Source organism: Bubalus kerabau, chromosome 12 (genome assembly GCF_029407905.1).
Source record: "Bubalus kerabau isolate K-KA32 ecotype Philippines breed swamp buffalo chromosome 12, PCC_UOA_SB_1v2, whole genome shotgun sequence".
In the NCBI taxonomy this organism is placed as follows: Eukaryota; Metazoa; Chordata; class Mammalia; order Artiodactyla; family Bovidae; genus Bubalus; species Bubalus kerabau.
This window is the reverse complement of record NC_073635.1, coordinates 63,651,346-63,664,188: the sequence shown is the minus strand read 5'-3', so window position 1 is coordinate 63,664,188 and position 12,843 is coordinate 63,651,346.

Below are 12,843 nucleotides of genomic sequence, written 5' to 3'. Positions count from 1 at the left end.
AGTTGGAAATCACAGGTTGGGGACGTTGTGAATTTTCATTTTTCAAGAATTAAAATACTTTGCCAATTGCTCATTAATGAATATTTGAAAACAATTGTCATGGCAGCTTTCATTAGCTAAATTAAAATATGTTTATTAATTAATATGTCACTTTCATAACTAATCAAAGTACCATAAAACTGTGTAGTCTAATGATCAATGTTTTATACGATGAAAGATGTCTAGCAGTAATTAAATCTGGAGTGCTATATTATCTTGTATTACAAAAATGTTATGCTCACATAAGGAAACATATTTTTAACTAAATATAAGGCCCTCAAAGACAAGATACTTGTTCCTTAATTCTTTTTGACTATATAATGTATAGTAAAGGGGATTCCAGGGTGGCTCAGTGGTAAAGAATCCACCTGCCAATGCAGGATATGCAGAAGACACAGGTTCAATCTCTGGGTTGGGAAGATCCAGAGGAGGAGGAAATGAAAACCCACTTCAATATTCTTGCCTGGAAAATCTCATGGACAGAGGAGCCTGGTGGGCTAGAGTCCATGGAGTTGCAAAGGGTCAGACATGACTGAGCACAATGAATAATAAACTCTTAACTTTTAGTAGACTGCTTTATAAATTTTGTTGGAATTTAACAAATATCTTGAATTTTCACATGAACTTAAACTAAGGCTTGTATTTGCCTCAATTTCTAATTAATGCTTGTAAGAAAAATATTTTGAAATGAGAAAAAAAATCTCAAAACACTTTTTGCTGAGTTTTGAGTACAAAAATAGCAATTTCATTGAAAATATGCATTTTTGGTGGATTAGATAATAGTGTAATTTAAGTTCTTTAATATTCCTTCACTTGTGATTCTTTCTCTTTCACAGACATTGACTGAACCTCCAACTCCAGCCAGATATTTACAAGGAATTAAAGTTTAAACAGTGGATAGATAATCACCATCCTTCCCCACTGCTTAAATCATCAATTCAAAAGGCAGATTTCCTGAATGTGTCTTTTAAAACTCATACTTTTCCCCCAGATACAACCTATTTATCTCTTGGATCTTCTTGTAGTACGCCTGACTTTTATTCTGATTAAATTAATTTGTGGAATGTGTGACAGTGTGACAGTGTAAACTGATTTGATATATGTGGTCAATATGCTTTCAGTAATAAGTTTAGTCACTATGGAGTTAGAAAGAACAGGAAAGCTAATTTTTATCAACATGCCTTCTTGAACTCTTGTGGCTCAGCTGGATGTGAGAGATCTGGGTTTGATCCCTGGGTTGGGAAGATCCCCTGGAGAAGGGAATAGCTACTGACTCTAGTATTCTGGCCTGGAGAATACCAAGGACTTTATAGTTCATGGGGTTTCAAAAAGTCGACTGAGCGACTTTCACTTTACTTCAATTCTTGAACTCGGATTAGTGAAAATTTATGGTAGGTGAGAACTCCATATATATTTTGTAAAGTATTTCTCCTCAGAATGAAGATGGATATTCACATACCATCAAGTTATGAGAGACCATGGTGGGGTAAAACAGTAAGAGCACAATCATTCTTTTTTTTTTTTTAATTTAAATTTATTTATTTTAATTGGAGGCTAATTACTTTACAATCATTCTTAATTTAAGCATGGTGTATGTTGTAGAAAGTGCTTCCCAGTTAGTGGTAAAGAACCCACCTGCCAATGCAGGAGACCAAAGAGACACAGGTTCAATCTCTGGGTCAAGGAGATCCCCTGGAGGAGGGCATGGCTGTGACTCCAGTATTCTTGCCTGGAGAATCCCATGGACAGAGGAGCCCAATGGTCTACAGTCAATGTGGTTGCAAAGAGTGACTTAACACACATATGTTGTAAAAATTTCACGTTTTCAGTCCATGTTAGCTACCAATCCTAATCCAGGACAAATTTGGATGGCCCTTAGACACTGTTTAAATGGTAAATTCATATACATAATTTTAAAAAATCTCAATTGAATACACTAATAGTTCATGTATACACATGGAGGGCAATACAAATAAAAAGTACAAACTGGTCAGCAGCAGCTGTATCATGAAATTAAGGAAATACAGCCATTCAAGGTCTTACTTTGTCCTCTGACTTTCCTTCCATCACAATTCTCCTAGGATCTGGTGAAATGGAGAGACTTGAAGGACTTTTTGGCAATCTAGCTGAGAATTAGCTGAGTTGGAACAATACAATTTTTACAGTAAATCTGAAAAATGTCTTCTTATGTCGATAAAACAAGTGAGGAAAAGTTAAAATTCCCTAACATATAAGTATAGGAAGTGTATCTTCTTTTACTAACATTAGATTTATGTACTTAAAAAAATGAGAGAAATTTCAGATAAATTTAATGAGATCATTTTAAAAATCTGATAAATATGACAAAATACTAGATTTCTTCATTGAGAAGCAAAGTCTAACATTTTTCAGACTTTAATAAAAGCAGAAATAATTAAGAAAAATTTAACTTTTGAATTAAAATAATGAATAATCCCTTTACTAGATAATTTTTGAAAACCAGTGATATGTGATGTACATTAAAACTGAAATTCATGCTGACTTCTCATAAACTACTGACACTGAAATAGATATTAAAATTAAAATATCACACAAAAGTAAAGCTTTCAAAAATGAAGTGATTAATAATAAATATAATCAACTCAAACGTGTTTTGGACTTCTCACTGCTCAAGAATACAGTAAATAATAAAAGATAGTACAGCTCAATGTGCACAAGTGATGTCTTCCAAACTTTGATGCCAAAAATCCTATATGTTTGTAATATATCATTAATAAACTTGTGATGCTGAAAACGGCTTCAGCTGAACCTTGTGAAGCTAAACGCAGTGCGGCTGTGTGGCTCTGGAGGAGCAAGAAGCCAAAAAGAGATACCCCACATCCAAGGTAAAGAGCAGCAGCTCTGCTTTGCTGGAGCAGCCGTGAAGGGATATCCCACATCCAAAGTAAGAGAAACCGCAGTAAGATGGTAGGTGCTGAGAGAGGGCATCAGAGGGCAGACAGACTGAAACCACAATCACAGAAAACTAACCAATCCAAGCATATGGAACACAGCCTTGTCTAACTGAATGAAACTAAGCCATGCCATGTAGGATCATCCAAGACGGACAGGTCAGGGTGGAGTTCTGACAAAATGTGGTCCATTGGAGAAGGGAATGGCAAACCACTTCAGTATTCTTGCCTTGAGACCCCATGAACAGTATGAAAAGGCAAAAAGATAGGACACTGAAAGATGAACTCCCCAGGTCAGTAGGTGCCCAATATGCTACTGGAGATCAGTGGAAAAATAACTCCAGAAAGAATGAAGAGACACAATCAAAGCAAAAACAACAGCCAGTTGTGGATGTGACTGGTGATACAAGAAAAGTCCAAAGTTGTAAAGTGCAATATTGCATAGGAACCTGGAATGTTAGGTCTATGAATCAAGGCAAATTGAAGTGGTCAAACAGGAGATGGCAGTAGTGAATGTCAACATTTTAGGAATCAGCAAACTAAAATGGACTGGAATGGGTGAATTTAACTCAGATGACCATTATATCTACAACTGTGGGCAAGAATCTCTTAGAAGAAATGGAGTAGCCATCACAGTCAACAGAAGAGTCTGAAATACAGTACTTGAATGCAGTATCAAAAATGACAGAATGATCTCTGTATGTTTCCAAGGCAAACCATCCAATATCACGGTTATCCAAGCCTATGCCCCAACCAGTAACACTGAAGAAGCTGAAGTTAAATGTTTCAATGAAGATCTACAAGACCTTTTAGAATTAACACCCCCAAAAGATCTCCTGTTCATTATAGGGGACTGGACTGCAAAAATTGGATGTCAAAAAAACCTGGACTAACAGGCAAAATTGGCCTTGGAGTACAGAATGAAGCAGGGCAAAGGCTAATAGAGTTTTGCTAAGAGACTGCAAATACTGTAATGACACAAAACTGGTCATTGCAAACACACTCTTCCAACAGCACAAGAGAAGACTCTACACATGGACATCACCAGATGTCCAACACAAAAATCAGACTGATTATATTCTTTGTAGCCAAAGATGGAGAAGCTCTATATAGTCAGCAAAAACAAGACTGGGAGCTGATTATGGCTCAGATCATGAACTCTTTATTGCCAAATTCAGACTTAGGTTGAAGAAAGTAGGGAAAACCACTAGGCCATTCAGGTATGACCTAAATCAAATCCCTTACAATTGTACAGTAGAAGTGAGAAATAGATTTAAGTAACTAGATCTAATTGACAGAGTACCTGATGATCTATAGACAGAGGTTCATGACATTGTACAGGAGACAGGAATCAAGACCACCCCCAAAAAAAGAAATGCAAAAAAGCAAAATGGCTGTCTGGGGGGGCCTTACAAATAGCTGTGAAAAGAAGAGAAGAAAATGAAAGATATGCCCATTTGAATTCAGAGTTCCAAAGAATAGCAAGGAGAGATTAAAAGGCTTCCTCAGCAATCAATGCAAAGAAATAGAGGAAAGCAATAGAATGGGAAAGACTAGAGATCTCTTCAAGAAAATTATATATACCAAGGGAACATTTCATGCAAACATGGGCTTAATAAAGACAGAAATGTTATGGACCTAACAGAAGCAGAAGATATTAAGAAGAGGTGGCAAGAATGCACAGAGGAACTGTACAAAAAAGATCTTGATGACCCAGAGAATTACGATGGTGTGATCACTCACGTAGAGCCAGATATCCTGGAATGTGAAGTCAAGTGGGCCTTAGGAGGCATCACTACGAATAAAGCTAATGGAGGTGATGGGATTCCAGTTGAGCTATTTCAAATCCTAAAAGATGATGCTTTGAAAATGCTGCACTCAATATGCCAGCAAATTTGGAAAACTCAGCAGTGGCCATGGGACAAAAAAATGTCAGTTTTCATTCCAATCCCAAAGAAAGGCAATGCCAAAGAATGCTCAAACTACCTCACAATTGCCGTCATCTCACACACTAGTAAAGTAATGCTCAAAGTTCTCTAAGCCAGGCTTCAGCAATACATGAATCGTGAACTTCCAGTTGTTCAAATTGGTTTTAGAAAAGGCAAAGGAAGCAGAGATCAAATTGCCAACATCCGTTGGATCATGGAAAAAGCAGGAGAGTTCCAGAAAAGCATCTATTTCTGCTTTTTTGACTATACCAAAGCCTTTGACTGTGTGGATCACAATCAACTGTGGAAAATTCTGAAAGAGATAGGAATACCAGACCACCTGACCTGCTGTTGAGAAATCTGTATTCAAGTCAGGAAGCAAGAGTTAGAACTGGACATGGAACAACAGACTGGTTCCAAATAGGAAAAGGAGTATGTCAAGGCTGTATATTGTCACCCTGCTTATTTAACTTGTATCCAAAGTACATCATGAGAAATGCTGGGCTGGAGGACGCACAATCTGGAATCAAGATTGTTGGGAGAAATATCAATAACCTTAGATATGCAGATGACACCACCCTTATGGCAAAAAGTGAAGAAGAACTAAAGAATCTCTTGATGAAAGAGAAAGCGGAGAGTGAAAAAGTTGGCTTAAAGCTCAACATTCAGAAAACTAAGATCATGGCATCCGGTCCCATCTCTTCATGGCAAATAGATGGGGAAACAGTGGAAACAGTGTCATACTTTATTTTTCTGGGCTCCAAAATCACTGCAGATGGAGATGGCAGCCATGAAATTAAGAGATCCTTACTCCTTGGAAGAAAAGTTATGACCAACATAGACAGCATAGTAAAAAGCAGAGACATTACTTTGCCAACAATGGTCCATCTCGTCAAGGATATGGTTTTTCCAGTGGTCATGTATGGATGTGAGAGTTGGACTATAAAGAAAGCTGAGTGCTGAAGAATTGATGCTTTTGAACTGTGGTTTTGGAGAACACTCTTGAGAGTCCCTTGGACTGCAAGGAGATCCAACCAGTCCATCCTAAATTAGATCAGTCCCCGGTGTTCATTGGAAGGACTGATGTTGAAGCTGAAACTCCAGTATTTTGGCCACCTGATGTGAAGAGCTGACTCAGTTGAAAAGACCCTGATGCCTGGCAATATTAAAGGTGAGATGAGAAGGGGATGACATAGGGTGAGGTGGTTGGATGGTATCACCAACTCAATGGACATGAGTTTCTGTGAACTCTGAGAGTTGTTGATGGACAGGGAGGCCTGGCATTCTGCGGTAACTGGGTACAAAGATTTGGACATGACTGAGTGACTGAACTGACCTGAATTGAAGCTGAAAGAGGTTTGTAAATCATCCAAAAAGAAAATAAATTTCTATATGCCATTCTAATAGAAATTTTAAATGCTCTCTTTAGTGTATCAGGAATCCATTAAATATCCCTTGTTTTAAAATATTGTGCTTTATAAAATACTGTGCTTTATAGAATTTAGCTGAAATTTGATAAGAGCAATATAAAATAACTAAATATGATTATACAAGTTTATTTTAGCTCATTTCCCCCTTCTCAATTTTAGACTAGATTTTAAAGTGTATAGACTTGAAGGAAGTGAAAACAGTGAAAGTATTAGTTGCTCATTTGTGTCCAACTCTTTACAACCCCATGGACTATAACCCACCAGGCTCTGCTGTCCGTGTCATTTCCTAGGCAAGAATACTGGAGTGGGTAGCTATGCCCTTCCCCAGGGGATCTTCCTGAACCATGATCAAACCTGGGTCTCCCTCATTGCCTGCAGATTAAAAACAGGATCCTAAAATGCATAAGATTTTCTGAAACACAAATGTATTTGTAACTTCTTTCTACAGTATTTTCATAAGATTTCATTTACTCAGGAACTCTTATGTTCTTACCTGCATAACAGGGTGTGTTATACAGATACTGATATTATACAGACCTATTAAACACTGCCCTCAAAACTATCAATCTAACACCAGTAATATATGTAAGGGAATAATTAGTATAGTATAGTAAAGTGTGATTTTATAGTATATGTATCAATGTAGTTCTTCTTAAAACAAAAAAATATTGAAACTGACTTCTTAGAGAAGTAAGTCGTGTTTGACTTGAATCTTAGTAAATGAGAAAGAAATCACTGTATGAGTGAGTTTTAGAAAATTTGCTGATAGCCAAGTGCAGAATTACACACAACAGACTCTGGGAGATCATGGCATTCAGGGAAGCTTGTGAAATTTTATATCAGTGATTTCCATGCCTTTTTGGTTGCAAATAAACTCCTTAAATTTTGCAAAACCATATGCCACATTGTCACTTTTCTGTTGATATCTAAAACTCCATCATATCTTTTCAATGCAAACATTTTAAAATTAAAATACATCACTCATTTAAATATGTATGATCAAATCTAAATACCTTATATTAATAAATTTGACACCACTATCTTCCACTAGAAAAAATAAAACATAAACCCTTTCACAGTAGGCATTATTCCATCACTCTTTTTACTTCTTTACCAAACATGTCTTTTCAATTTCTTCCATAGGCTGGAATCTTAAAGCAATATACATTTATGCTTTCAACTCCTTTATTAGTTACCATGTTAAAATGACATTCAATGTAATTTCTATATAAAGTAAAATTTTACTCAATTTTGTGTGATCACAAGAATCTAAGTTTTAAAATGTTCAGTGGAATTGAGCTGTCATTATAATTATTAGTCCAGTTTAGTTCAATTGCTCAGTTGTGCCTGACTCTTTGCGACCCCATGGAACTACAGCATGCCAGGCCTCCCTGTCCATCACCAACTCCCAGAGTTGGCTCAAATTCATGTCCTTTGAGTCAGTGATGCCATCCAACCATCCTCTGTCATCTCATCCTCTGTCATCCCCTTCTCTTCTCACCTTCAATCTTGCCCAACATCAGGGTCTTTTCAAATGAGTCAGCTCTTCACATCAGGTGGCCAAAATATTGGAGTTTCAGCTTCAACATTAGTCCTTCCAATGAACACCCAGGACCGATCTCCTTTAGGATGGATTGACTGGATCTCCTTGCAGGCCAAGGGACTCTCAAGAGTCTTCCCCAAAACCACAGCTCAAAAACATAAGTTCTTCAGCACTCAGCTTTATTTATAGTCCAACCATCACATCCATGCATGACTACTGGAAAAACCATATTCTTGACTAATGGACCTTTGTTGGCAAAGTAATGTCTCTGCTTTTTACTATGCTGTCTATGTTGGTCATAACTTTTCTTCCAAGTCTTTTTATTTCATGGCTGCCATCACCATCTTCAGTGATTTTGGAACCCAGAAAAATAAAGTCTGACACTGTTTCCCCATCTATTTGCCATGAGTGATGGGACCAGATGCCATGATCTTAGTTTTCTGAATGTTGAGCTTTAAGCCAACTTTTTCACTCTCCACTTTCACTTAGATCAAGAGGCTTTTGAGTTCCTCTTCACTTTCTGCCATAAGGGTGGTGTCATCTGCATATCTGAGGTTATTGATATTTCTCCCAGTAATCTTGATTCCAGCTTGTGCTTCTTCAGCCCAGCATTTCTCATGATGTACTCTGCATAGAAGTTAAATAAGCAGGGTGACAATATACAGCCTTGACATACTCCCTTTCCTATTTGGAACCAGTCTGTTGTTCCATGTCCAGTTCTAACTGCTGCTTCCTGACCTGCATTACCCCCTTACTTCCTCCAAATTTCAGCTTTTAATTTTCTGTGTGCTAGGAAATCAAAATAAGCAAGTACTTAAAAACAAAACAAAACAAAAAAGCAGTGTCTAAAATAAGCCTGTATAGGACCTGAGGGACTTTTTACAAAGAAAGTGTTTGGCTTTTAGTTCACAATCCATGTCACATTTATATCTATTGAGGCTACTAAGAAACAGGTGTTTATTGATTTTTCAGGTTCATGACTGTTTTCTGATTAGCTGAGTTTATCAAATTTATAATGAGTGCCCACTAAATGGCAGGCACTGGACCTGAACTGAATTTACAGATGTGAAAAAGACAGTATTCGTGAATACTTAAGTATTCACTCTTAGGGTTCAGTAGGGTAGAAGGTAACAGGCATGAGCATGCACACACACACACACACACACACAGAAAATGTCGATGCTGCTGCTGCTGCTAAGTCATTTCAGTCGTGTCCGACCCTGTGCGACCCTATGGACAGCAGCCCACCAGGCTCCTCTGTCCACAGGATTCTCTAGACAAGAATACTGGAGTGGTTTGCCATTTCCTTCTCCAGAAAATGTCGATATATCCCAACAATTGCTATGTGAAAGGCTCATGTATTAGAGTCCAGGGTAGACACCCAATCCATTCTGGAGTGTGTAGGGGGCTTGGGCTGGTGAGAGGAGACAAGAAAAGGCATTGTGGTATAGAGGGTGTTCCAAAGGCATTACAATTCCAAAACTCATAGGCAGAGGGGAAAACAAATAAAGAACAGCAGAGTAGGGAAGGGTACTACAGGACACAATACTGGAATGTAAGGTGCACAGCAGAAAAGTATCAGACAAAGTGCTTTGACTGAGATTTGATCTGTGGTTAAAAGGTTTTGCATACACAGAAAAAAATAAGAGAGTTTCTAATAGATATTATGATATAATTTAAATCATTCTGTTAAAACAACATTTTTTTTTTTTTTTTTGTCTGCCACTAAGCAAATTTGGAAAACTCAGCAGTGGCCACAGGACTGGAAAAGGTCAGTTTTCATTCCAATCCCAAAGAAAGGCAATGCCAAAGAATGCTCAAATTACCACACAATTGCACTCATCTCACATGCTAGTAAAATAATGTTCAAAATTCTCCAACCCAGGCTTCAGCAATACATGAACTGTGGACTTCCAGATGTTCAAGCTGGTTTTTGAAAAGGCAGAGGAACCAGAGATCAAATTGCATCAAATTTGCATGATCTGCTGGATCATGGAAAAAGCAAGAAAGTTCCAGAAAAACATCTACTTCTGCTTTATTGACTATGCTAAAGCCTTTGACTGTGTGGATCACAATAAACTGTGGGAAATTCTGAAAGAGATGGGAATACCAGACCATCTGACCTGCCTCTTGAGAAATTTGTATGCAGGTCAGAAAGCAACAGTTAGAACTGGACATGGAACAACAGACTGGTTCCAAATAGGTAAAGGAGTATGTCAAGGCTGTATATTGTCACCCTGTTTATTTAACTTATATTCAGACTACATCATGAGAAATGCTGGACTAGAAGACGTACAAGCTGGAATCAAGATTGTTGGGAGAAATATCAATAACCTCAGATATGCAGATGACACCACCCTTATGGCAGAAAGTGAAGAGGAACTAAAAAGCCTCTTGATGAAAGTGAAAGAGGAGAGTAAAAAAGTTGGCTTAAAGCTCAACATTCAGAAAACAAAGATCATGGCATCCGGTCCCATCACTTCATGGGAAATAGATGGGGAAACAGTAGAAACAGTGTCAGACTTTATTTTTCAGGGCTCCAAAGTCACTGTAGATGGTGACTGCAGCCATGAAATTAAAAGACACTCCTTGGAAGAAAAGTTATGACCAACATAGATACCATATTCAAAAGCACAGACATTACTTTGCAAACTAAGGTCTGTCTAGACAAGGCTATGGTTTTTCCTGTGGTCATGTATGGATGTGAGAGTTGGACTATGAAGAAGGCTGAGTGCCGAAGAATTGATGCTTTTGAACTGTGATGTTGGAGAAGACTCTTGAGAGTCCCTTGGACTGCAAGATCTAACCAGTCCATTCTGAAGGAGATCAGCCCTGGGATTACTTTGGAAGGAATGATGCTGAAGCTGAAACTCCAGTACTTTGGCCACCTCATGCGAAGAGTTGACTCATTGGAAAAGACTCTGATGCTGGGAGTGATTGGGGGCAGGAGGAGAAGGGGACGACAGACGATGAGATGGCTGGATGGCATCACTGACTCGATGGACTTGAGTCTGAGTGAACTTCGGGAGCTGCTGATGGACAGGGAGGCCTGGTGTGCTGTGATTCATGGGGTCGCAAAGAGTTGGACACGATAGAGCAACTGAACTGAACTGAAGCAATTCTGTGTACATCAAGTTTGTGGAGCTGTTCTCACCACTCTTTTCATCCATATGATCCTTAATAGGTTCAGGAAAACAAGATTGGAGGTTCATAGCTTTTTAATTAAAATATGTATGTTTTATATATTGTGGAGGAGTGAACTCAAATACTATTGTGTAGTTTTCATTCTCAGTAGATAACCCATCTCAAACAATGCATTTTTTCCTCCAAGTTTGTATTTGAGATCTCCAACTAATTGCCAACATTTTTTATCTCTTTCTTTCTTTTTTTTTTTTTTTTTTGTTTTTGGTGTTTTGGTGGTAATCTAAGTGCCATCATGTCCTTATGTCTGAATGACAGGCAATACTCACGTCATTGCACCTCAAACTTTGATGTGCTCAGTAATTGCCTCGGTAAGGTACAGAATACCAGACTCCATTCTCAAAGATTATGATCCCATTGGCCTGGAGTAGAGTCAGATAACATAACTAACAAGTTCCCAAATGATGCCAATGCTATGGCCCATGGTTCACTTGACGTAACACTGCTTCACACCATAATTTCAACACAAAGCTGACATGCTTGTAAAAGCACATTGTAGTAACTGTCATATATGGCTTTTTCAAGTCCCTAAAAGCTTGTACCAGAGGCTCTCCTGGCTACATGTGGCTAGCTTAGTGTGTGGAAATAACTTGGTGTAGGGTACTGAATCATAGGTAAAAAAATCTAAGAACAGCCCCTTCAGCATTCCACCTTGAGCCCAACTCTTCCTCTCTCATGTGTGTGTGTGTGTGTATGCACTAAATCAGTTCAGTCATGTCCAATCCTTTGCGATCCCATGGACCAAAGCCCACCAATATCCTCTGTCTATGGGATTATCCAAGCAAGAATATTGGAGTGGGTTCCATGCCCTCCTCCAGGGGATCTTCCTGATTCAAGGACAAAACCTGTGTCTCTTATGTCTCCTGCATTGGGAGGTACTTCTTTACCACTAGCACCACTTGGGAAACCCTTTAGGTGAGGTCAAAACCAAATACAGTATAACTTTCAAAGAAATATAAGTCCAAAACCAAAAGTAGTGAGGTCAATTTAAATCTTTACTGGAACCTTTCCAAAAAGAAGAGGTGAAAGTTTATTTATAAAAAGGTTGTTTACAGCTCAGTTTTTTTCTTCATCTCTCTTTAAATCAATATAAACAAAACTGCATCAATAACCAAAAATTTTCTCCTACTTCTAGCTAATATCCCCCCCAAAAATTCCCCAAACAAATCTGACCTCATGAGCCCTTGACTTTTCAACCCATGCCATTTTTTTTTTTATTGACCTTAACTTATGATCTGTTCCTGTTTCTATCCTGTTTTTCCTTCCCTATTGTGTTTAATGAATCACACACTCTAGAGCTAGACTGACTGAGTTTGAAGCCTAGCTCAGGAACTCAGGACATGTGTGAATGTGAGAAACCTTCTTAAAATCCCTGTGCCTCAGGTGCCTCATCTGTAAGTTGAGGATTCTGATAAAACCCATTCACAAGGTCATGTAGAATTAAGTCAGTTAATTCTTGTTAAAGTCTTAGAATAGAGCCTTGAACTCGGGAGGGGCTTTGTAATTATTTAAGATTATTAAAAGGTCTGTCTACCACATTCTGTGCATATGTGTTATGCATATTTGTGATTTTCTAAAAAGTAAGGACAAATCTATGCATTTCCTACTGACTTATTAGAAACTAAGAGGTGATGTCAGAGATAACAGAATTACCAACTTATCTAAATGTAATGAGAATGAATGATTTAAAATAAAGTATTATAAACACAAAATTATCTTTTTCTCAATTATTAAGATAGCTTGCAAAGACCAGAACTCTTATCCTCACTGTT